Source organism: Pseudophryne corroboree, chromosome 4 (assembly GCF_028390025.1).
Source record: "Pseudophryne corroboree isolate aPseCor3 chromosome 4, aPseCor3.hap2, whole genome shotgun sequence".
Taxonomy (NCBI): domain Eukaryota; kingdom Metazoa; phylum Chordata; class Amphibia; order Anura; family Myobatrachidae; genus Pseudophryne; species Pseudophryne corroboree.
In genome coordinates this window covers 307,810,327-307,838,017 of record NC_086447.1, presented here as the reverse complement: position 1 = coordinate 307,838,017, position 27,691 = coordinate 307,810,327, and positions in this window count along the sequence as shown.

Here is a 27,691-nt window from a genome sequence, read left to right as displayed (position 1 = left end):
TGGGAAGCGGCATAGCATTTGCACGGCTGCAAAAAACTGCTAGCGAGCGAACAACTCAGAATGACCACCAAAGTTCAGTAAAAAGACCCCAAAAAAGAAATATAAATAGTCTGAGGAGAAACGTAAACTTGCCAATATGCCATTTATGAAACGGAGTGGCAAGGAACAGCTGAGGCCATGGCCTATGTTCATGACTAGTGGTTCAGCTTCACATGACAATGGAAGCCCTCATCCTCCCGGTAGAAAAATTAAAAGAAGTTAAGCTGGAAAAAGCACAGAAAAGAACTGTGCGTTCTGAGATGGTATCACAAATCCCCAAGGAGGGTCCAAGTGTGTCGGCGGTTGTGATGCCTGACCTTCCCAATACTGGATGGGAAGAGGTGGCTCCTTCCACCATTTGCGCGCCACCTGCAAGTGCTGGAAGGAGCACCCACAGTCCAGTTCCTGATATTGAAATTGAAGATGTCACTGTTGAAGTACACCAGCATGAGGATATGGGTGTTGCTGGTGCTGAGGAGGAAGTTGACGATGAGGATTCTGATGGTGATGTGGTCTGTTTAAGTCAGGCACCAGGGGAAACACCTGTTGTCTGTGGGATGAAGAAGCCCATTGTGATGCCTGGGCAAACTACAAAAAAAGCCACCTCTTCGGTGTGGAATTATTTCTCCACAAATCCGGACAACAGGTGTCAAGCCATCTGTTGCCTCTGTCAATCTGTAATAAGTAGGGGTAAGGATGTTAACCACCTAGTTACATCCTTCCTTATTAGTGATGCGCACCGGAAATTTTTCGGGTTTTGTGTTTTGGTTTTGGATTCGGTTCCGCGGCCGTGTTTTGGATTCAGACGCGTTTTGGCAAAACCTCCCTGAAATTTTTTAGTCGGATTCGGGTGTTTTGGATTCGGGTGTTTTTTTACAAAAATCCCTCAAAAACAGCTTAACTCATAGAATTTGGGGGTCATTTTGATCCCATAGTATTATTAACCTCAATAACCATAATTTCCACTCATTTTCAGTCTATTCTGAACACCTCACACCTCACAATATTATTTTTAGTCCTAAACTTTGCACCGAGGTCGCTGGATGACTAAGCTAAGCGACCCAAGTTGCCGACACAAACATCTGGCCCATCTAGGAGTGGCACTACAGTGTCAGACAGGATGGCACTTCAAAAAAATAGTCCCCAAACAGCACATGATGCAAAGAAAAAAAGAGGCGCAATGAGGTAGCTGTGTGACTAAGCTAAGCGACCCAAGTGGCCGACACAAACACCTGGCCCATCTAGGAGTGGCACTGCAGTGTCAGACAGGATGGCAGATTTAAAAAAATAGTCCCCAAACAGCACATGATGCAAAGAAAAAAAGAGGTGCACCAAGGTTGCTGGATGGCTAAGCTTAGCGACCCAAGTGGCCGACACAAACACCTGGCCCATCTAGGAGTGGCACTGCAGTTTCATGCAGGATGGCACTTCAAAAAAATAGTCCCCAAACAGCACATGATGCAAAGAAAAAAAGAGGCGCAATGAGGTAGCTGTGTGACTAAGCTAAGCGACCCAAGTGGCCGACACAAACACCTGGCCCATCTAGGAGTGGCACTGCAGTGTCAGACAGGATGGCAGATTTAAAAAATAGTCCCCAAACAGCACATGATGCAAAGAAAAAAGAGGTGCACCTCATCATCATCCTCCGATTCCTCACCCCTTTACCTGTGTACATCCCCCTCCTCACAGATTATTAATTCGTCCCCACTGGAATCCACTATCTCAGGTCCCTGTGTACTTTCTGGAGGCAATTGCTGGTGAATGTCTCCACGGAGGAATTGATTATAAATCATTTTGATGAACATCATCTTCTCCACATTTTCTGGAAGTAACCTCGTACGCCGATTGCTGACAAGGTAAGCGGCTGCACTAAACACTCTTTCGGAGTACACACTGGAGGGGGGGCAACTTAGGTAAAATAAAGCCAGTTTGTGCAAGGGCCTCCAAATTGCCTCTTTTTCCTGCCAGTATACGTACGGACTGTCTGACGTGCCTACTTGGATGCGGTCACTCATATAATCCTCCACCATTCTTTCAATGGTGACAGAATCATATACAGTGACAGTAGACGACATGTCAGTAATCGATGGCAGGTCCTTCAGTCCGGACCAGATGTCAGCACTCGCTCCAGACTGCCCTGCATCACCGCCAGCGGATGGGCTCGGAATTCTTAGCCTTTTCCTCGCACCCCCAGTTGCAGGAGAATGTGAAGGAGGAGCTGTTGACGGGTCATGTTCCGCTTGACTTGACAATTTTCTCACCAGCAGGTCTTTGAACCTCTGCAGACTTGTGTCTGCCGGAAAGAGAGATACAAAGTAGGTTTTAAATCTAGGATCGAGCATGGTGGCCAAAATGTAGTGCTCTGATTTCAACAGATTGACCACCCGTGAATACTGGTTAAGCGAATGAAGGGCTCCATCCACAAGTCCCACATGCCTAGCGGAATCGCTCTGTTTTAGCTCCTCCTTCAATGTCTCCAGCTTCTTCTGCAAAAGCCTGATGAGGGGAATGACCTGACTCAGGCTGGCAGTGTCTGAGCTGACTTCACATGTGGCAAGTTCAAAGGGTTGCAGAACCTTGCACAACGTTTAAATCATTCTCCACTGCGCTTGAGTCAGGTGCATTCCACCTCCTTTGCCTATATCGTAGGCAGATGTATATGCTTGAATGGCCTTTTGCTGCTCCTCCATCCTCTGAAGCATATAGAGGGTTGAATTCCACCTCGTTACCACCTCTTGATTCAGATGATGGCAGGGCAGGTTCAGGACTGTTTGCTGGTGCTCCAGTCTTCGGCACGCGGTGGCTGAATGCCGAAAGTGGCCCGCAATTCTTCGGGCCACCGACAGCATCTCTTGCACGCCCCTGTCGTTTTTTAAATAATTCTGCACCACCAAATTCAATGTATGTGCAAAACATGGGACGTGCTGGAATTTGCCCAGATGTAATGCACGCACAATATTGGTGGCGTTGTCCGATGTCACAAATCCCCAGGAGAGTCCAATTGGGGTAAGCCATTCTGCGATGATGTTCCTCAGTTTCCGTAAGAGGTTGTCAGCTCTGTGCCTCTTATGGAAAGCGGTGATACAAAGCATAGCCTGCCTAGGAACAAGTTGGTGTATGCGAGATGCTGCTACTGGTGCCGCCGCTGCTGTTCTTGCTGCTGGAGCCAATACATCTACCCAGTGGGCTGTCACAGTCATATAGTCCTGAGTCTGCCCTGCTCCACTTGTCCACATATCCGTGGTTAAGTGGACATTGGGTACAACTGCATTTTTTAGGACACTGGTGACTCTTTTTCTGACGTCTGTGTACATTTTCGGTATCGCCTGCCTAGAGAAATGGAACCTAGATGGTATTTGGTACCGGGGACACAGTACCTCAATCAAGTCTCTAGTTGCCTGTGAATAAACGGTGGATACCGGAAACACGTTTCTCACCACCCAGGCTGCCAAGGCCTCAGTTATCCGCTTTGCAGCAGGATGACTGCTGTGATATTTCATCTTCCTCGCAAAGGACTGTTGGACAGTCAATTGCTTACTGGAAGTAGTACAAGTGATCTTCCGACTTCCCCTCTGGGATGACGATCGACTCCCAGCAGCAACAACAGCAGCGCCAGCAACAGTTGGCGTTACACTCAAGGATGCATCGGAGGAATCCCAGGCAGGAGAGGACTCGTCAGACTTGCCAGTGACATGGCCTGCAGGACTATTGGCTTTCCAGTCTAAGGAGGAAATTGACACTGAGGGAGTTGGTGGTGTGGTTTGCAGGAGCTTGGTTACAAGAGGAAGGGATTTAGTGGTCAGTGGACTGCTTCCGCTGTCATCCAAAGTTTTTGAACTTGTCACTGACTTCTGATGAATGCGGTCCAGGTGACGTATAAGGGAGGATGTTCCTAGGTGGTTAACGTCCTTACCCCTACTTATTACAGCTTGACAAAGGCAACACGCGGCTTGACACCAGTTGTCCGCATTTCTGTTGAAATAATTCCACACCGAAGAGGTGATTTTTTTTGTATTTTGACCAGGCATGTCAATGGCCATATTCGTCCCACGGACAATAGGTGTCTCCCCAGGTGCCTGACTTAAACAAACCACCTCACCATCAGAATCCTCCTTGTCAATTTCCTCCCCAGCGCCAGCAACACCCATATCCTCATCCTTGTGTACTTCAACAGTGACATCTTCAATTTAACTATCAGGAACTGGACTGCAGGTGCTCCTTCCAGCACTTGCAGGGGGCGTGCAAATGGTGGAAGGCACAACCTCTTCCCGTCCAGTGTTGGGAAGGTCAGGCATCGCAACCGACATAATTGGACTCTCCTTGGGGATTTGTTATTTAGAAGAACGCACAGTTCTTTGCTGTGCTTTTGCCATCTTAACTCTTTTAAGTTTTCTAGCAGGAGGATGAGTGCTTCCATCCTCAGGTGAAGCTGAACCACTAGCCTTGAACATAGGCCAGGGCCTCAGCCGTTCCTTGCCACTCCGTGTCGTAAATGGCACATTGGCAAGTTTACGCTTCTCCTCAGACGATTTTGATTTAGATTTTTGGGTCATTTTACTGAGCTTTATTTTTTGGATTTTACATGCTCTCTACTATAACATTGGGCATCGGCCTTGGCAGACGACGTTGATGGCATTTCATCGTCTCGGCCATGACTAGTGGCAGCAGCTTCAGCACGAGGTGGAAGTGGATCTTGATCTTTCCCTATTTTACCCTCCAAATTTTTGTTCTCCATTTTTTAATGTGTGGAATTATATGCCAGTAATAAATATATCAATAGCAATGGCCTACTACTATATATACTGCACACAACTGAAATGCACCACAGGTATGGATGGATAGTATACTTGACGACACAGAGGTAGGTAGAGCAGTGGCCTACTGTACCGTACTGCTATATATTATATATACTGGTGGTCACCAAACTGTGCAAAACTGAAATGCACCACAGGTATGGATGGATAGTATACTTGACGACACAGAGGTAGGTAGAGCAGTGGCCTACTGTACCGTACTGCTATATATTATATATACTGGTGGTCAGCAAACTGTGCAAAACTGAAATGCACCACAGGTATGGATGGATAGTATACTTGACGACACAGAGGTAGGTAGAGCAGTGGCCTACTGTACCGTACTGCTATATATAATATATACTGGTGGTCAGCAAACTGTGCAAAACTGAAATGCACTACAGGTATGGATGGATAGTATACTTGACGACACAGAGGTAGGTAGAGCAGTGGCCTACTGTACCGTACTGCTATATATTATATATACTGGTGGTCACCAAACTGTGCAAAACTGAAATGCACCACAGGTATGGATGGATAGTATACTTGACGACACAGAGGTAGGTAGAGCAGTGGCCTACTGTACCGTACTGCTATATATTATATATACTGGTGGTCAGCAAACTGTGCAAAACTGAAATGCACCACAGGTATGGATGGATAGTGTACTTGACGACACAGAGGTAGGTAGAGCAGTGGCCTACTGTACCGTACTGCTATATATTATATATACTGGTGGTCAGCAAACTGTGCAAAACTGAAATGCACCACAGGTATGGATGGATAGTATACTTGACGGCACAGAGGTAGGTAGAGCAGTGGCCTTCTGTACCGTACTGCTATATATTATATATACTGGTGGTCAGCAAACTGTGCAAAACTGAAATGCACCACAGGTATGGATGGTATAGTATACTTGACGACACAGAGGTAGAGCAGTGGACTACTGTACCGTACTGCTATATATATAGTTATACTGGTGGTCAGCAAAATTCTGCACTGTCCTCCTACTATATACTACAATGCAGCACAGATATGGAGCGTTTTTCAGGCAGAAACGTATAATACTGGTGGTCACTGGTCAGCAAAACTCTGCACTGTCCTACTACTATATAATACTGCTGGTCCCCAGTCCCCACAATAAAGCAGTTAGCACACTGAGCACAGATATTTGCAGCACACTGAGCACAGATATGGAGCGTTTTTCAGGCAGAGAACGTAGATATTTGCACTTGCAGCACACTGAGCACAGATATTTGCAGCACACTGAGCACAGATATTTGCAGCCCACTGAACATAGAAACTGAGAGGACGCCAGCCACGTCCTCTCACGATCATCTCCAATGCACGAGTGAAAAATGGCGGCGACGCGCGGCTCCTTATATAGAATACGAATCTCGCGAGAATCCGACCGCGGGATGATGACATTCGGGCGCGCTCGGGTTCTCCGAGCAAGGCGGGAGGATCCGAGTTGCTCGGACCCGTGGAAAAAAAGGTGAAGTTCGGGCGGGTTCGGATCCCGAGGATCCGCACCCGCTCATCACTATTCCTTATACGTCACCTGCTGCGCATTCATCAGAAGTCAGTGTCAAGTTGTGAAACTTTGGGTAAGAGCGTAAGCAGTCCACTGACACCTAAATCCCTTCTTCCTCTTGTACCCAAGCTCCTGCAAGCCACACCACCAACTCCCTCAACATCAACTTCCTCCAAAGTCAGGAATGTCAGTAGTCCTGCAGGCCATGTTACTGTCAAGACTGAGGAGCCCTCTCCTAACCGGTATTCCTCCGGAGGATCCTTGAGTGGTACACCTGCTGTTGCTGCTGCTGCTGTTTTTGCTACTGGGAGTCAATCGTCATCCCAGAGGTTAACTCGGAAGACCACTTGTACTACATCCAGTAAGCAATTGCCTGTCCAACAGTCCTTTGAGAGGAAGATGAAATATGACAACAGTCATCCTTTTGCAAAGTGGATAACTGAGGCCTTGACAGCTATGTTGGTGTTAGACGTGTGTCCGGTATCCACCATTAGTTCAGTGGGACTTAAATAATTGTTTGAGGTTCTGTGTCCCCAGTATCAAATCCCATCTAGGTACCACTTCTCTAGGCAGGCGATACCGAGAATGTACACAGACGTCAGAAAAGAGTCACCAGTGTCCTACAAAATGCGGTTGTATCCAGTGTCCACTTAACTACAGACATGTGGATAAGTGGAACAGGGCATACTAAAGACTATATGACTGTAACATTCCACTGGATAGATGTATGGCCTACCGCAGCAACAACAGCAGCGGCACCAGTAGCAGCATCTCGCAAACACCAACTTGCTACTAGGCAGGCTACGCTATGTATCACCGCTTTCCGTAAGAGGCACACAGCTGACAACCTCTTACGGAAACTGAGGAACATCATTGTAGAATGTCATACCCCAATTGGACTCTCCTGGGGATTTGTGATATCGGACAACGCCACCAATATTGCTCGTGCATTACATCTGGGCAAATTCCAGCATGTCCCATGTTTTGCACATACAATTAATTTGGTGGTGCAGATTTTTTTGAAAAATGACAGGGGCGTGCAGGAGAAGCTGTCGGTGGCCCGAAAAATTGCGGGCCGCTTTCGGCATTCAGCCACCATGTATCGAAGACTGGAGTGCCAGCAAACACGCCTTAACCTGCCCTGCCATCAACTAAAGCAAAAGGTGGTAATGAGGTGGAATTCAACACTCTATATGCTTCATAGGATGGAGGATCAGCTGAAGGCCATTCAAGCCTATACATCGGAGGTGGCCAAAAGGTAGATCGCGATCTACCGGTAGCTCGCGGAGCATCCACCGGTAGATCTTGACAGACTAAACAGAAAATAACTGTAAGGAGCCTGCCGCCATTGCTTCTCTTCACAGTTCCCAGGGATGCAGTGTGCGGGTGTACGTCACCCACGATCAGAGGCTTATCTACGGAGGAGGGGAATCGTGTGCAGTCTCCGTGTGTGAGTCCCCTCCTCTTCCATATCCGGCAGTGCTGTTAGTTCTCTGAGCGCTCTAGACTCTTGCACTGTGCCAGAGTCTCTAGTGCTCAGAGCGCTGACAGCGCTGCTGGCTAAGGAAGAGGGGACCCACACACCGAGGACACCAGAAAGGCAAGTATATAAAAAATGGGTACAGTATGTGCGGTGGGAGCCCCCTCTGGACCCAGGGGCCCGTGTGCACCGAGCACACTGCACCCACTATAGATACGCCACTGCCCATGATGTGAGGAGCCTGGGCGCTAGTTGGATCAAGTTTGATCCAGCCGATGGTGGAGACAACAGGAAAAGCAGCCAGTGGGAGGCCATGCAACATGAAAGCGGGAGACATGACTGCGGGCGGAGGGAGGTCTGAAGCTAAGCAATGTGACAACTTGTCAGGTAAGTCATGCAAAGGGGGGATTCTTCACAAGCGGAGGGATGATCTGCAAAGGGGGATCTGCACAGAGCATTGTAACTTCATAAAGGGGTTTTTTGTACACAAGGAGGGATCTGCAAAGGGTGGAGGATCTGCACAGAGAGGATTATTGTACAGGGGGCTATTATGCAGGGGACTGGAAGGGGAGTATCTGCACAAGAGGGATTTGCACAGAAGGGGGTTATTTTTATTGATGTAATTCTTAATGCTATTTTTAAATGTGAGCATTATTATTGGTGTTATTTGATGCTGGTAGATCACTGGTAAGTAAGTGAACAAAAAGTAGATCCCAGGTCCCAAAAGTCCAGCCCCCCCTGCTATACATCCACCAAAGGAGGGGTAATTCACCCGACTCAAATGCAGTGGAGAATGATTTCCATCTTGTGCAAGGTTCTCCAACCCTTTGAACCTGCCACACGTGAAGTCAGTTCAGACACTGCCAGCTTGAGTCAGGTCATTCCCCTCATCAGGCTTTTGCAGAAGCAGCTGGAGAAATTGAAGGAGAAGCTAAGACGGAGCGATTCCGCTAAGTATGTGGGACTTGTGGATGGAGGCCTTCATTTGCTTTGCCAGAATTCAAGGGTGGTCAATCTGTTGAAATCAGAGCACTACATTTTGGCCACCGTGCTCGATCCTAGGTTTAAAGCCTACAATGTATCTCTCTTTCCGGCAGACACAAGTGTGCAGAGGTGCAAAGACCTTCTGGAGAGTAAATTGTCAACTCAAGCAGAACGTGACTCGTCAACAGATCCTCCTTCAATTTCTCCCGCCACTTGGGCTGCAAGGAAAAAGATTTCCTAGCCCACCCGCTGGCAGTGATGCAGGGCAGTCAGGAGCGAAAGCTGACATTTGGTCCGGACTGATGGACCTGCCAATGATTACTGACATGTCTACTGTCACTGCATATGATTGTCACCATTGAAAGAATGGTTGTAGGATTATATGAGTGAAGGCATCCAAGTAGGCATGTCAGACAGTCCGTATGTATACTGGCAGGAAAAAGAGGCAATTTGGATGCCCTTGCACAAACTGGCTTTATTTTACCTAAGTTGCCCTCCCCTCCAGTGTGTACTCCGAAAGAGTGTTTAGTGCAGCCGGTAACCCTGTCAGCGATCGGCGTAGGAGGTTACTTCCACTAAATGTGGAGAAGATGATGTTCATCAAAATGAATTATAAATTCCTCCAGGAAGACCTTTACCAGCAATTGCCTCCAGAAAGTACATAGGGACCTGTGATGGTGGATTCCAGTGGGGACGAATTAATACTCTGTGAGGAGGAGGATGTACACAGTGAAAGGAGTGAGGAATCGGAGGATGAGGTGGACATCTTGCCTCTGTAGAGCCAGTTTGTGCAAGGAGAGATTGATTGCTTCTTTTTTGGTGGGGGCCCAAACAAACCAGTAATTTCAGCCACAGTCGAGTGGCAGACCCTGTTGCTGAAATGATTGGTTTGTTAAAGTGTGCATGTCCTGTTTACACAACATAAGGGTGGGTGGGAGGGCCCAAGGACAATTCTATCTTGCACCTCTTTTACTTCTTTGCATCATGTGCTGTTTGGGGACTAGTTTTTTAAGTGCCATACTGTCTGTAACTGCAGCGCCACTCCTAGATGGGCCAGGTGTTTGTGCCGCACACTTGTGTCGCTTAGCTTAGTCATCCAGCTACCTCATTGCACCTCTTTTCTTCTTTGCATCATGTGCTGTTTGGGGCCTATTTTTTAAATCTGCCATCCTGTCTGCCACTGCAGTGCCACTCCTAGATGGGCAAGATGTTTGTGCATCACACTTGTGTCACTTAGCTTAGTCATACAGCCACATTGGTGCAACCTTTTGGCCTAAAAACAATATTGTGAGGAGTGAGGTCTTCAGAATAGACTGGAAATGAGTGTAAATTAATGTTATTGAGGTTAATAATACCGTAGGATTAAAATTACGCCCAAATTCTGTGATTTTAGCTGTTTTTATGTTTTTTTCAAAAATCATCCAGATCCAAAACCAAAACACAAAAGGGTGGTTTTGGCAAAACCAAGCCAAAATCAAAACACGAAAGTGGAATTAGAACCAAAACCAAAACACAAAACACAAAAAGTGCCAGCCGCACATCTCTAATTAAAACATCTGAGGGTAGATGGGAGGGGTGCCAATACCAGAGTGAAGAAGCCTTACAGTATCTTGAAGTGTATTTATTTATTTAATTTATTTATTACCAGTTATTTATATAGCACACACATATTCCACAGCACTGTACAGAGAATATTTTGCCAATTCACATCAGTCCCTTCCCCAATGGAGCTTACACTCTATGGAGGTAATTCAGAGTTGATCGCAGCAGCAAATTTGTTGGCAGTTGGGAAAAACCATGTACATTGCGGGGGGGGGGGGGGGGCAGATATAACATATACAGAGAGAGTTAGATTTGGGTGGGGGGAGTTCAAACTTAAATCTAAACTGCAGTGTAAAAATAAAGCAGCCAGTATTTACCCTGCACAGAAACAAAATAACCCACACAAATCTAACTCTCTCTGCAATTAACTCTCTCTGGGATTAAGTTAGGTTTGGGGTATGATTGGAAAATAGGTATGGAGTCTAATTAAACTATTAGAATGTTTTTAGACCGTGGGAGGAAATGATAGTAAACCCACACCCATGATCTATATATATATAAATGTGAAAGCTCTCACTCACTGACTTACTCATCACTCATTCTTTTACTTCCCCATATGTTAGGAAGCTGAAATTCAACATAGGTATTCTTCAGGTGGAAAGTAGGAAAACGATGTAATTAGAATTTTAATAAACCTCCCCTAAGGGGATGAAAAAGGGCTTGACATAATGACATCATTACCGATGCTTGGCTTGTGTTGCATGAACGATGACGCCCAAACGGACAATCAGATCAAAATTTGGATAGCACCTCCAGGGTGTAGAATTTAATAAACTACAAAATTGATCCTGACACTTTTTATCGTATCTGCTACGGGTGCTCCTCAGGTAATGCTAAGAACCATGGATTAATATTTACTTACATAAAGACATCTCAAATTTACATCTCTATAGATTTACCAAATTTTTGACACTCATTTATATTTACAACCATGAAAATCAGAAACTCCCGTGTGAAGAACAGGTAGAACGGCTAGTTTAAAATAAAACTGCAGACCCCAGAGCTGCCATGCTGCAATACTTATCACTGTTCCACCATTCTGCCAGTGGGAACAGAAAAACAGAAAAGAACAGAGAAAAACTCCTGTGACACTATGGATGTTTTCAGTTCTTGACAGTGACCAATTGCTTTGATAGTCTTGAAAAAACTGGGATGGGATGTAGTTATGTGACCGACAGTCAGGAGACCGACAGTCACAATAACTCCCCCTGTATCCCAAAGCCTCAAAATACCCACTGTCGGCATGCCGACTAGAAGGGACTATTCCCACTCGTGGGTGTCCACAACACCCACAGAGTGGGAATAGAAACGAGCCCGCAAGGGACTACGTTCCGCTCAAACCCCCTCCCCCCATGTCCCTCCCCCCCGCCGGCATTCTGCGCCAGGATCCCAGTGTTTGCATGCTGACCGCTGAGATCACGGCCACCGGTAATGCAACCCCAACCCACTGGGACACATCATTTTAATCATTTTAAATTCTCTTGCTAAATAATTTTTTCAGTAGGATCAGTGATTGTTGCTGTGAATAGGACATTGCTATTCTCGACATTTGAAAGAAAACATAATCAGAATGAAAAAAAAATCATTATCAATCTGTGGAAATAAGTGGAAATAACATTCCAGTAGTGAGCGGTTGACCTTTTTTTTTTTTTAAAGGCAGGTTATACATTTCTTTAATTTTTTAAGTGAGATAAAAGAGAGTGACTATAAAAATAAATGTATTATGTATAAGAGTATTTTTATATACTGATGGGTCCTCAAAAATCCAGCCTCAATACTCCATGCAGCCTGAGACGCCTGGCGCGACTGAGCAGCCAGGTTCCGTTCTACTCTCCTAGTGTCAGGCATCTCTTTTTTGCCAAGAATGTGTCAATGGGGTCTATTTACTAAGCCTTAGATGGAGATAAAGTGCACAGAGATAAAGTACCAGCCAATCAGCTTCTGTCAGTTTTCAAACTGACAGTTAGGATGTGATTGGCTGGTACTTTATCTCCGTCCACTTTATCTCCACCTGAGGCTTAGTAAATAGACCCCGAAGTCACAACATGATGTGACTAGGATACATGAAGAGATTGTGCTGATTAATTTGATATGCAACATTTGTACAGTATATTGGGGGTCATCCCGACCCGATCGCAAGCTGCACTTCTTTGCAGCCGTGCGATCAGGTCGGAACTGCACATGCACTGCGGGTGCATTTTGCAGGCGTGTTATTGCAGGCAGTTACGCCACTAACGAAGAAATCGTTCGCAGCAGCGACCACAAGAAGATTGACAGGAGGAAGGCGGAACCGGGCGTCAACTCACCGTTTTCTGGGCATGGAGATCCAAATGCAGGCGCGTTGAAGCGTTTGGAGGGTGGATGTCAGACGTCAATTCCGGGACTTTCAACGTTGGATTGATCGCACAGGTTAAGTAACTCTTACCCTGGTCTTGTTCTACACAAACCTTTTTGTGCATAGCATGGCTGCACAAGAGATCACAGCCTTGCTATGCAAAAAAACACTCCTCCATAGGCGGCGTCTACCTGATCGCACGGGCAGCAAAAGTTGCTGCGTGAAATCAGGTAAGAATGACCCCCTTTGTGTGCAATTTAGTCTCTATACAGAACACAACTGAACTTACTGTATATTGGAAAAAAGATGAGGTTGCTTCATTGTAGCACTTCATATACAGATCAGAGACTCCGTCGCACACAGATATATAAGTGTTGCATATCAAATTAATCAGCACAGTCTCTTGGGGTGTCCTTACTGCAACAAAAATGCACTTTTGACAAAAAAGAGGCAAAAAAGACACCCGACGGTAGCAAACTTACTAGGCCGGGCGCGCTGAAAGGGTCTGTTTGGCGCGACTGTAGCAATGATGTATGAGGACATATCCGTATGTATACAATTTTATTTTCATGCTGCCACCTTATCCAAAAATAGCTTTATTACCAAGCAACTGAAACCAAAATTATTAGAGAGATTATGCAACACATGTATTTGCAGATATTGTTTGTATTAGACTTGTTTGGACATTACATATGTTGCTGTGATTGTTAGAAATTACAGAAATATGTAGTATAGTGTAGAACTGTTTTATGTTTCTACTGGGCTCTAATATGATTTTTTTCAATAATAAAATTGTGTTCCTTATATAATGTAGAATTCTGGTCCACTTTAGGTTATTTTATAACATATGCAGACCTCTGACCATGGGCGCAAAAATGTCTGTTTTTCTGGAATATTTGTGTCAGGTGATGTGTGCGATGTGTGTCACAGTTTAGATGAAAGAAAATCCAGCATATGTCAGAATCTATTGAAATTGCATATCAATATGGAATACATACGTTTCCCCGGCAGACGGGATGCCAGCTGTCATGATACTGACAGTGGGATCCCGTCCGCCAGAATGCCAGCAGTGGGGTGAGTGCTAGAAAGCCCCGTGTGGGCTCACTGCGCTCGCCACAGGTTATATTCTCCCTCTATGGTTGTCGTGGACATCCACAGAGGGAGAATAGCCTGTGTCACTAGTATTCCAGCGTTGGCATTTCACCCTCTGTCGGGCTTCCGACGTCAGTATTGAGACTGGTAGGATCCTGACTAGCGGTATGTTAACCACTTCCCGTTAATATAGTATTATTAAAAGTTAATTTTAGAAGAACAAGGATACATTGCAGATATCAATATTGTTGATTACAGTGCATAGATCGTGTACTATTTATAATATAAAGGACAAAGGGAATTCTTAGTAGTAAGCAGAGTCAATGCAGCATTTAGTCGTAGCCATCAATTCAAAAAATGAAGATGCAGTGTTAATGTTACTTTCATATGAAGGGGTGTGGTATGAGTTGCTGGTGCTTGGGATCCTGGCAGCCAGCATACCAGCGCCGGGATCATGAACACCCGAATACCGGCAATGGGGCGAGTGCAAAAGAGCCCCTTGTGGGCACGGTGGCCCGCTACTAGTGCCACGCTATTTATTCTCCCTCCAGGGATGTCGTGGATACCCCAAGAAGGAGAATACTTATCGGTATACCGGTGGTCGGGATTCCAGCATCCCTATGCTGAGCGCTGGGATCCCGACAGCCGGTATATCAAGTGCCACCCTTATGAAGGTTTGCAGAAACCTACTGTATGAGTTTATGTATTTCCTCTTGTCATGTCCAACATCCAGTAATAGCATGATTTTGTGATCTTACAAAGTATACAATGCTCCTATTCAGATTTGATTTTATCACCTGAAATTAGTAGAGAACACAGGGCTCTAATTATAGTTGTAGTTGTATGGAATAGATGCAGAATTAATAATTGCAGAATGTATGTTATGTCAGTGTGGATTATGACACACTATGTAAACAATATACCTTTAATGATAGGATATCAAAAAGAAACTTACTGCTGTACCTCAAAGCAGTTCATTATTGAGGCTATGTATTCATCATTAAAAAACAAAACAAAAGCCTTTTAAAGTCAAATATTGGATTGTCTTTTTGAGGCAAGTTATCATGTCCGTGGTGCTGGGACATGGGGGTCTATTTACTAAGCCTTGGGTGGGGGTAACTAGACCCCATGGTCTCTGACTGTAGCTTTGTAAATCAGGCTTTTATGCAGTCACCATAGAAATCATACAGAGGAGGAATGGAGCAGATCTCTAAGATGACTTACCCCTTATTTTAAAGAGAGGGCAATTGTTCCTACTTTTACATGCCAGCAACATAAATGTGCTCAACCACAGACCAAGATATTGGTCCATCTGTCTGTTTGATATATTCACTCATTCAGTAAAGGTGGTGGTGATCAGAAGCACATACAGTATCTTCAACCTGAAGTATCATTACTAAGTATGACCTTCTATTTTTTCTACACCTATCATTAATTTATATATTCCAATTTCATTCAAAAATACTGAATATTTGTCCTTCGTTCAAGCATATTACACTTGGCAGAAACATCTTGGTAAATGTTTTCTGCTACCTTTGAGATAGTGTAAGCTTCTTGCCTCTTCTGCAGTTTGGTGCTATCTAAAATAATGACTATATCAGAGCTGTAACTAGACATTTTGGTGCCCTGTGCCATAAATATAATTGGTGCCCCCCCTAAGTAAAACAGGGACAGTGCATGCCGAAGGCTCACAGAGAAAATATAGAGGCATGGCTTCATGGGGATGAGGCATGGTCACAAAATAATATCAATTCATATTACGCGGGAGAGTAGTCCCCATTATTCAAATACGCCACACAGTAGTGGCACTTATACATTTTACACCAGGTAGTGCCCCTTATTTATATTATGCCAGGTAGTGCACCTTTTACACATTATGCCAGGTAGAGCCCCATTTCACATATTACACCACAGTAGAGCAGAAGCCCTTATATACATTATGCCAGGTAGAATCCCCAATACACATTATGCCAGAGTCCCCTTTACAATGCCAGGTAGAGCCCCTTTTACATATTGTACCAGGTAGAGCTCCCTTTTACACACTGAGCCAGCTAGAGCATCCTTTTACACATACCAGGTAGAGCCCCTTTTCTTTTATACATTGCACCAGGTAGAGAACCCTTTTACACATTGCACCAGGTAGAGTCCCCTTTTACACATTGCACTATGTAGAGCTCTCTTATACAGCAGGGGTGTGTGTCTGTGTGTGTGTGTGTTATACTTAAGTCCGCCTCCAGAGCTGCTTCCACCTGGCTGCCGGCCTTTCACCCATGCTGTGTTTTTCTCCTGCTGGGGATGCCAGGACTCAGGAGAGGCGGAGCATAGGAGGTTAAGGATGTTGCAGTCAGTGCAGCCATCCGCTGCCCGGCTGCCTGTCACTGTATGAGCAGTAGCCAGTATAGTACATCAGAGGCAGGGGCAGAAGCGAGGCCGTGTGGGTGCTGCTGGCGGTACTGCGCCCACAGTGCATATACGCTGTGGGAAAGGCACCGCTAGCACACCACTAGTTATGACCCTGGAACATCCTCATCCATGTATAATGGCTACCATTTCCAATTTATTTAAATAGTGCATTATGTAAAACAAGATCTTGATTTTATTAGAGATATGCGTTGTGCGTAGATGCCCCATGTTTTGGTTTTGGCTCTAAATTATAGTCATGTGTTGGTTTTAGATTTGGTAATACCACCCTCAAGTGTTTTGGTTTTGGATTTGATATTGGATCTGGTATTCTTTAAATTGATAAAACCAGCTAAAATCATGTCACTTGGACCTGTTTTTGTTTCAATGATATTATTATTATCAGTAATGTTCATTTCCAGTCCAGTGTGAAATAGCAATTGCACAAAGGAAAATATATGAAAATGACTGTAGTTTCCAATTCACATCCATACACAGATTGTAAACAGTAATGGGTTATGTACAATTAGTATTGGTTTGTAAATGACCCAAATTGTGTCATGTTATAGCAAATTACTCTCATAGCTTTGTTATGGCAACTTGATTAACAGACAAACACAGATTTGTGGGCTTTAACTCTTTGGCATACTAAATTATGGATGATGTTATGGTTAGCATTACTACCTTACAGCACTGAGGTCATGGGTTTGATACCCACCATGACCCTAACTGTGTAGAGTTTGCATATTCTCCCCGTACTTGTGTGGGTTTCTTCCAGGTACTCAAGTTTCTTCTATAATCCAAAAAATATACTTGTAGGTTACTTGGTTCGCAACAAAATGAACCGTAGCGTGAATGAGTGTGCATGTACATGTGGTAGGGAATATAGATTGTAAGCTCCACTCGGGCAGGTACTGATGTGAATGGCCAAATATTCTCTGTAAAGTGCGCAATATAAAAAACTGGTAATAAATAATATTTATAAATAAATAAATAAATATTTACACAGCTTTACACATAACATTTGTTAACCTATGATATGCAAACTCTAATTGAGATTCCAAATTTATTAGCTAATTATCCCACAATTATAAATGCTCAAAGTCCAACCATGAAACTTGCATCTGTTTGAATCTGGCCCTATACGTTCTGGAAGTGCAATGTACAAATAGGAATATTAGTACAATAAATGACTGCAGAATTGCTGAGGTGATTGCTATGTAGACTGTGCCAGCGCTGAATAAGTGAGAATACTGTAGTTCTTCATTGTTGCAGAGGAATAAAACACAAGCACATTGCGAGCTTACATAATGTTCATTGCATACACGTAGTACATGTTGGCAGTAATGATTATAAAATAGAATATTATATGTGGGATCTGGTGTGTGGCAGAATGTATAGACTCTCTAGAGAATCACAACAACATTCATAATAACTAGACACGGTCTATGTATGTGCAACCAAGTGAAGCTACAATCTAGTTTCAATTAATATCTTTAAAGTTATATTCAAAATTGGTACAAACTAATAAAAGAGGTTTGAGCTGAGGGAGATTGAACATATGACATACAGATATTGACTTTTTATAATAGGATTGATAGCACAAAAAAAATGAGTTATTTGAGATTCCATTGTGGTAACCGTTCATTGTAAATCCAAAAATAGGGAATGAGACTCAAAGACAATTTCTAGCCTCTACCTAGACTACTATTTTATTACTATAAAGCTATACAACAGACTTAGGCCCAGATTTATCAAGCCTTGGAGGGTGATAAATTGCACAGATAAAGTTCCAACCAATCAGCTCCTAACTGTCATTTTTCAGATACAGCCTGTGACATAGCAGTTAGGAGCTGGTTGGTTGGTGCTTTATCTCAGTGCAATTTATCACTCTCCAAGGCTTGATAAATCAGGGCCTTAGGGCAGTATCCAATTACAGCCAATTCATTTTCAGCAGGTGTAAATGTCCGGATATTACGATTAATGACCGATGATCATTATCGCGGTATCCTATTACAGGCTGTTTTCATTGGCCAAAAACGGATCCATGATCACCAGAAAACACATGAGTTTGGGGATAAGTCACTGATCCCATGTGTTGTAGCGGCTCTGGCAGCCACTTATCACAGATTATGCTTCGGGTGCCTGAGGCAACAAAAGCATAATCTGCGATAAATTCCGGCATTGAGGGTAGGACCCCGCCACAACGGAGCTAATAGGATAGCTCCGATGATACAATTACCTTAATATCCAATATAATTTAGTTTTCTAGTGAACATGAAATGTTAGCAGTATAATGGTTAATTGCACTTAATATTAAAAAAATATTATGGAAAGACTGGAATAACTGTTTTTTATTATAATTCTTTCAGGGAGTTCTTAATTAACTTTACATTGCATAGTATTGATTTGTTACAATGGGCAGGTGATGCATTCTCATTAGATTATTCAATTGTACCATTTTAAGCGCATTGTGGCCCTCATTCAGCATGGTATTGACAGGCAGAGGAATTTGGTGGGCGGGGCAGGGGTGGAGACGGACGGTATTTCCGGAAATGGTGAGGTCAAGGTCTGCGTCTCAGATGCAGATTTTTTTTGGCCCCGCAAGGCTTACTCAGCTGGCAGTCAGTGGGGAACATCGGCCGCGATGTTGATCCCAGGTTGTAAAGTGGTCGCAGCGCTGGGATCGCAAATGCAGCAAGGAGGTGTTTAACACCTCCTACTGCATTTGCATTAGTATGAATAGCATTTGCAAAGCTGCCTAATGCAGCTTTACAAATGTGACCCATGCTGAATGAAGGCGGGTGTAAGTAAATGTACTCCCTCGCTTGCTCCCTCACCGTCAGGCTGGTGTGGCACCTCTTTCAAGTTGTTGATGTACAGGTACACCGTACATGTTCAATAATGCACACATGTATATTGACCCACATAGCACAATGAGGAGCACACGCTCAGAATTACGTGATACTCCCTGTATTTTTTTTTTGCATTAAAATCCCCTGCAATAATGATGAAAGGCGGTTCTGGTTTAAAAAAGTTTTGCTTTTGATATCTCTTCATATTATTTTCACCCCCTTGTCCAGTTGACAAGCTCTTCTTTTTACAAGAACAATGTACCTATTAAAAGAGAAACAGATCAGATTACCAATGATAGAATTATTTAGAGAAAAGTAATTACATATGGTGAAACTCTAAGGCTAGAATGGGGAAGACTTAATGATAATAGAAAGAAATCACAATGCAGAAAAAGGTAGATTCATGGAATAGCCTCACAACAGAGGACTAAGGGGGAGTTTTATCAAAGCTTGGAGAGAAATACAATGGAGAGAGATAAAGTACTAACCAATCAACTACTAATTGCAATTTTACAGGCTGTTTAAAAAATGACAGGAGCTAAGTGGTTGGTACTTTATCTTTCTCCACTTTATCTCTCTCCAAGCTTTGATAAATCACCCCCCCCCCAAAAAAAATAGTCAAAAGTGCCCAAGTTTCCACAGAGACCCTATCACCAACAAATAACATGCTCATTACATAATCTCAAAATAATAAATACAGGTTGACTCTCCCATATTCAAAATTCCAAAATATGGAATATTTAGAAATACAGAATATGGTATTTTGAGAAATTTGCTTTCTGATGGTTCAATGTACACAAACTTTGTTTAATGCACAATATTATTTTAAAAAAATATTGCCTAGAACTACCTTCAGGCTATATGTATCAGGTGTATATTATTAACTATAAATTAATTTTGTGTATGTACACAAACTTTGTTTCATGCACAAAGGGGGTCATTTAGATACGGTCAGAGTTGCAATCCAAGGAAGTAGCAGTTACAGAGCTGTATGGTGATGCAGCTGGAGGCATCTATTACATGCAGACGCCTCCTGCTGCAGTAGTGATCTGACCTGCATCCTAGGACAGCGGTTCAGATCTCTCTCCTACCATTGGTTTTACGCAGTCTGCCCATCGACGTAGATCCCAGGCCTCTTTTCACCTACTAAACATTGGTGACACACCTCCATTTTCACAAATGCAGGCCTCTTCTGCCCCCTCACCGCCCCCCAGACAGCAGCAGACTGTAGATCTTCCAAACTTCCAAATACACACACATACATACACCCTATACACTTACATATCATATATATATATATATATATATATATATACATACATATATATATATATATATATATATATATATATACATACAGGGGCAAATGCAGGATTTAGAGAGGGGGGTTTCTGTGGGTGTGTATGTATATATGAATGTGTGCTCTCTCTCTCTATATATATATATATACATATATAGCACACATTCATATATACATACACAAACACAGATATACTGTACACAAACACACATACATACTGTATACAGTACATACAAATACACACATAAACTCAAACTTCAAACTTACATGATCTAGCAGGCGGTGGGAGCAGAAGCCAGGGTGGCAGTGTGAGAGGACGGAGGAAGCTGCTGTGGCTGAGTATGCGCAGCTAGCAGCTCCCCCGGACGTTCTGTAAGCAGAGAGCTCCATAGCTCTCTGTTGCTGCTGCAGGTCCGCGATCGCGGTCACGCCTTTTGCTGAGACGGAGACAAAGCTGTCTCCATCTCAAAATTCAAAACTTAACTCATCTGGGGGGGGGGGTTTCCAGGTACTCGGAAACCCACCTTGCGTGCGCCACTGATAGATATATATATATATATATATATATATACACATACATTATGTCTCAAAGCACTCAAGACTGCAGTTAAGTTGAAGATCTACAGTCTTTATTATCATAATTGCATATATATATATATATATATATATATATATATATTACATAAGATTTCTATATATATTTCTGTATACATTTAACTTTTTTTTACTGCAAATAGATCACTTTGATATTTTTATTGACCTATGAGCACCCGGCGTCGGCACGCTACAAAACCCCCAGGGATACCCCGAGCGGCATTTCTCTCTCCTACCCCGTCCTACAAGAAACACAGCAGCTGGCATTTATCCTCACTCTGCCGCCCTGCAGCACACACTCTAGCAATCATCAGTAACCCCACCTCTGGAGCAGTAGAGCAGTAGCTGGCCTCTCCCCCCTCCAGAAGAGAGCAGCGGTAGGTGGGCAGGCACAAGAAGCCGCCGCTCCCTCCTCCCTCCATCTCGCTCCATGGTAGCAGCCATTAGGAAACCTCATTCCTCCCGTCCCACTCTCCACAAGCAGGGATTTAGTGACAGCGGTGGCTGTGGATAGTTTGACTCACGGCTGCCGCTGGCTAGTGCAATCTGTGAAAGAAGGATTCATTTTTCAGTATGACATGTATTAGCGCCCTCCAGTGGCCGGCACCCTTAGGCAGCTGCCTAATGGTGGCGCCGGCCCTGCTCTCTTGTTCTCTTTTATTAAATGTCTACCGCTAGCTCCTATCTCGCTTCTTGCACCTGTCCACTGTCTGTCTCTCTCCTCTTTGTTATTTGCCCCCTTTGTCTTCCTTCTCTCTGAAACTTCAATACAGACCTCTCACAGCGGGGGGATGTCCACTGCCATCCGCCCATATAGATCCACCCCTGCGTGCGAAAGGGAGAATTGTGCTAGTCTCCAGCCCCTGCCCCCAGCAGCAGCGTGACTACTGGGAGAGCTGCTGCTGGTGGCGGATGCTGAAAATGAGCAGAATCAGTCCCATGCTGCCTGAGAGGAGACTCCAGAATCTGCCCCTACTGCAGGAGCGCTGCTGCCACCTCATGGACATACGAGTAGGCAAACATAGTATAGTGCTATAGATTGTATGAGGAAGGGGGGCCCCAAATCGATGTCCTGCTTAGGGTCCCATGAGGCCTAAATCCGCCCCTCTGCCCAAGATACTGTATGTCAAAATGGTATTGAAATACTTCAAAATGCGGAAAAATCTTAAATACAAAATACTGTACTTGGATATTGTAGACAACTGTAAATAATAAAATATACCAATAAGACACATTTATTTTAAAACACTACAATGTACATATGTGGCTCATGCAATAAGTAAATTCACAATGTATCTTCAATTCATAAATTCTAGATGTATCCATTATTATTTCATAAATAACAGATCTGTCCACAAATTGCACTAAATACCTCAGTTTGATGCACCACTGACTTTGCAACTAATACGTGCCATGCATCCTGCCAGAAATGCTTTTACAAAATATGTAACACTAATGCAGCAATACAGGTAACCTGAATACTGACCCTGGCATCTCATGGAGCATCTGTGAGCGTCTCATATTTTTATCTGGGTAAAAAGACAAAAGACTGAGGTCTGATATGAGTGACCTGCATCATGATCGTAATGCTTATAAACATCCTAATGGCTGATGGATGACCATGTATATTCATAAACCCTTAACACTTAACTCTAAAATAAAGACTCGGAGACTTAGATTTGGCAGAAATTGTTAGCTGATTTATTCAATAAATTCTAACTAAAAATGTCTGAAATAAAAGATTAAATAATGGTGGCTAAGAACCGCAAACTTCTACCCCAACCCGTACAAATGTACCAACGTAAAACTCAGCCTAAACAACAAAACAGTATCCACTCAACCTTATACCTTGACTACCCACTTGTCCGGGGGGTGTCGCTGTCCCTGACCGGGTGATCCAGCAAATGTATATAGTTAACAAAGGTGAGCACATTAACCAAACCCGTAATAATCATTAAAACATCTAGATAAGACCTAAAAACAATTAACCTGCCGTTCTTTCCCGCCAATCAGCTAATGCAATGATCCACCCCCAACAACCACAAAAAAGGGGAGGGAGGGTGGGAAGAACCATAAAAAGAGTAAGACTCCACCTCTTCCCAGACAATATCAGCCAGCTAGATTCTGCATCCCAGCATCCCTATTGGATGGCTGATCACATGTCCCCAGAGAGTCATCCCCAGCCTATGGATGTTTAACCCTCTCCACTCCGATCTCAGTCATTCCGTTCCTCATCTGTGACATTATGCCAATCCCTTTGTGAGAAAAATGCTAAGTACACAGGGGGTAAGTCAGACCTGATCGCTAGGCTGCGTTTTCATACAGCGGGTGATCAGGACTAAACTGCGCATGCTTATGTACCACAATGCGCAGGCGCATCGCACGGGTACAAAGTGGATCGCCGCTCAGCTATGGGTTTGTGCAAAGGATCCATTCGCACGGGCGTTCGCAAGGAGATTGACAGGGAGAAGTGGGTGGCAACTGACTGTTTTCTAGGAGTATTTGGAAAAACGCAGGCGTGTCCAAGCATTTGCAGGACGGATGTCTGACGTCAATTCCGGTCCTGAACAGGCTGAGCGACCGCAGTGGCTGAGTAAGTCCTGGGCTGTGCAAACACTGAACAAAATCTATTTGTACAGTTCTGCTACACATGCGTTCGCACACTTGCCCAGCTAAAATACACTTCCCCTGTAGGTGGCGACTATCTGATCGCAGCAGTGCTAAAACCGCCTGCTAGCGATCAGGTCTGAATTAGGCCCATAGGACAGTATAAGCTGATATATGTGTAGCTGCGATGCAAATAAGATGCACAATTCAGAGAAAAAGACCTGAGAACCCATCCTGGGAAGTGAGCAAGGTTAGATCTGGGTATCGAGGCAGTGTAACTGGCGCTTGGAGATGATGTCATCTCCAAGCGCTAGCAGAGTGAAGACTTAGCAATAACCTGAGTCCAGCCTGTGATGTAAATAGGTTTAAAGCCTCTGTGACACGGCTTGAAACCTGTGTTCAGTGACCCAAGCTGGACCAGGGTTTTTGGTGCAAAAGGGGTATTTTTTTCTGAATTTCTAAATAATGCTGCCTGCTCCATCTGCTTGATTTTGAAACACACTTTTATACCTGTCTGATGCTGTTCCAGTGTCTGATTATTTTAGGTAAACTGCACATACTGTTTATCTATGTTCCATTTTCTGTTATTTTTTATAAGGGTTTGTCATTTTTTTTGTCCTTTATTTTTTAAGTTTGCTACCTTTTGATGGTTCTACCTTGCAGCTGTTCTCTTAGCCCCACCTATGATGCTGTATCCCTCTTAGCATTAAACACAGTTTACTCTACTTTAATAATGGCATTTGCCTGTATAAGTCTGTTTTTCAGATGATGCTAAGTTTGTGGCAGACAAATTGGTATTCACAAAGAGAAGGGAAAGACAGAAAAAATATTAATGGGAAATGTAAAAGGCTTTGATGAGGTAAAACAAAAGAAGAGACTTTTGTTATGCTTAGTAGGTTGTTAGGTTCAGGTGAGGGGGTAAAAAGACTTTGCTATGAGGTAGGGCTGGGAGGGCTTCTCTGCCTGCTTGCCTCCATTATTAGACTTATATAGTAAGTGTATCCTTTTTTTACCACATATATGGTTATTCTGTGTTGGACACTGGAACGGACATCTGTGACTTGCATCTGTTACGCTATGCTAATACCATTACAAAGCCCTTCCCTGCTGTACATCCATGTGTCAGAATGCGCATGGACTGGGACGCCCATTGTCAGCATCTATAGACACTGAAATCCCACTAGGAGCATCTTTAGATGTACCCTTGAAACGTGTACATGAAAGTGCAGTTTCTTCATCTGAGTATGGCCTCCTATTTCCATTTCTCTGTGTGCAATTGCTTTCAGTGACACATTTGTGACACTCCCACAAGATGCAACATCTTTGTGCTTGTATTTTGTAGCCATCCCCTGTTGTATGTAGCATCATGTATGGAGCTCCTTTGAGGTGTATTTGGTGGACACACAGCCCACCCACCCCGCCTGCTTGGTCTTGTTTCCCCCGCAAACATGCAAATGGATCACACAATGGCAATGCACTTGCATGTTTAGAGTTGCCTTCTGCCTATGCAGCCTAGCTGCGAAGGCAGACGGCTGCCCACAATCTTTGGGTTGCAGCTTTTTCACGTGACATCATGCAGCCGCTGCAGCCAACCTCACAAACGGTCCAGACACTCCTGCGTTGTCCAGACCATGCCCCCAGTGCTGCAATGCTGCCCCAAAAATGTCGACATGACGTTCCCTCCCTCCCCACAAACACCTCTGCCGGTCAAGCAGGCAGAGGCGTTCGCTCATGTGAGATGCCGTTGCATCACACTGTGTGCCCACTTGCAGTGCAGCTTCTGCGCATGTGCACAAACTATAGAGTGCATCAGCATGCAAATGTTGTCAGAGCAGCATTCCATGCTGAATTAAGCCCATTGTTTTATAGGATTCTATGCATATTTTATTTGCAATATTAAAAAACAGTTGTTTTATTGAAACAAAATCACGCAATGTATTGATTTTTTTCCTTTTTCTAGAAATATTGAGATTACATAAGCATCTTGTATCGAGTCCTGTGGGTATACTTACTACTGTGCGAGTTTACAAAAGTGGAGATGTTGCCCTGACCCACAATAAAGCCCTGACACAATATTTACTTGCACTTACAGTATGATAATCCATCCATTGTTCGGGTTCATTGTATGCACAATAAAAGAAGATAAGGTTATAGAATGTTATAGAATATTATCTTTTCTAGTCTTAAACCTGCACACCAATAATTGTGCAACAAATTATCATGATTGCTATTTCTTATTCAATTTCAAACCATGAGATCTATGCCTCCGACTTCACAGAGTTCATGTTATCTCTAAGGAAATATGTTCCACGTGCACTGGTACTGTAGCTGTATAACTAATACCCCTTTTCCACTACCTTTAAAAACACGGGTAAATGCGCAGGGGCGCTAATTTACCCGTGTTTTTTCCTAGTGGAAACGGCTCCCCCGGCAAATTCCCAGATCAAGTGATTTGGGAATCCTACCCGGGTATCTTGCGGGGTTGAACACGTGTTCAACCCGGTAAGCTGTGCAGTGTGAACGGGAGCGACACGGATCCCGTTCACAGTGTATGGAAGGGCGGCGCTGGGAGATCATGTGATCTCCCAGCGCCGCCCCTGCTGCATCAGCAACCCGGCAATATGCCGGGTTGGTGAGCGCTGTGGGAAAGGGGGCTGTAGCACGGATCGCAGCCGTGTCAGGCTCCCGGCTGCAACCTGTGCTACAGGTGAAAAAGGGGTATTATTTGTTGTTATTACTGAACTTTATCTTATCCATTACTAACAGGCATAGCAGCAAGTTATTACGACAAGAAAAGCAATATCATTTTGGTACCTAAGTCTTTGTTCTTATGACATTATTACTTATTTATTAACAGTTTCTTATATAGCGCAGCATATTCCGGTGCGTTTTACAATTAGAACAACAGTAATAGAACAAAACTGGGCAAAAACAGACAGATATAGAGGTAGAAAGGCCCTGTTTACAAGCTTACAATCTATAGACATAGTTTAAACACTTCGTACAATGCACAGGAACTAAATTTCAAATAAACATAACCTCACATGTACTATGAAATATGTGATTTTCACAATACCATGTCCCTGTGGTAACCTTTATGCAAGCAAATCGTCAATTAAAAGATCAGCCATTAGGCTACACTCATGAAAGGCTTCAGTAAACAACCAGTACAGTATTTTGGCATTGCCAAACATAATCTTTCCACTCTGAATCATAGCTCAAATGCCCCATTACAGAGGGGTGGAGATAGGGATAAAAAACTGCTGCATTTGGAAACTAAGTGGATAGATATTCTAGACATTCTTGGGCATATTCAATTAGTCTGACTGATTCCATTAGCGGAGAGTACCCCTCATGTGAATCCCAATGAGCTTTGCATGACCTGCAATGAAAAGTTTTCAAAATTGGTGGTTCACAAATGAGGAAAACCCATTGATTCTGCATCGATGTGAAATCAGTGGGTTTCTGTGCAGTAATCCCCAATTTTAGGCACAAGAAAAGGCTGTTTACAGTAGTTGAATAACCTTCCCCCAGGATCACCACGCTGCAGGAATTTTAGCCAGTTAATTTACTATACCTGTCTGAATCCTATGGGTTAAATGAGAACTTGGAACTGCATTGCTTTCTGTGATTATTAGGTTGTCACGCAATTTGTCTCCATTATTGTGTGCTATGTTATAAGGGTGGTGACTAATTGAGCCATATGATTACAATTTCAAGTGTTTACCTTACATTGTTAGTTTGCATTATTTTTTTTCTCCTACTTCATGCACTTTAATGGTATTTTCTAATATACTGCTGCAATAACATTTATGATTGAACACTTAACAGGTTTCCTTGTTACTAATGCATTCCATGACAATGTTTTGCACATACGTTTTATCTAAATGCTTTTTAACAATGTGACATACCAGGTTTGCGGATATATTGAATCATTAATTGTTATTATTATGACACAGAGTAACATATGATTCATATTGTATTTAGATTTTTTTGTGTAGCAATGGCTTCTTACTCTGTTATGCAGTGTTACCATGGGTACTACTGATGTCTGAGTGATGACGCCATCTTCATGC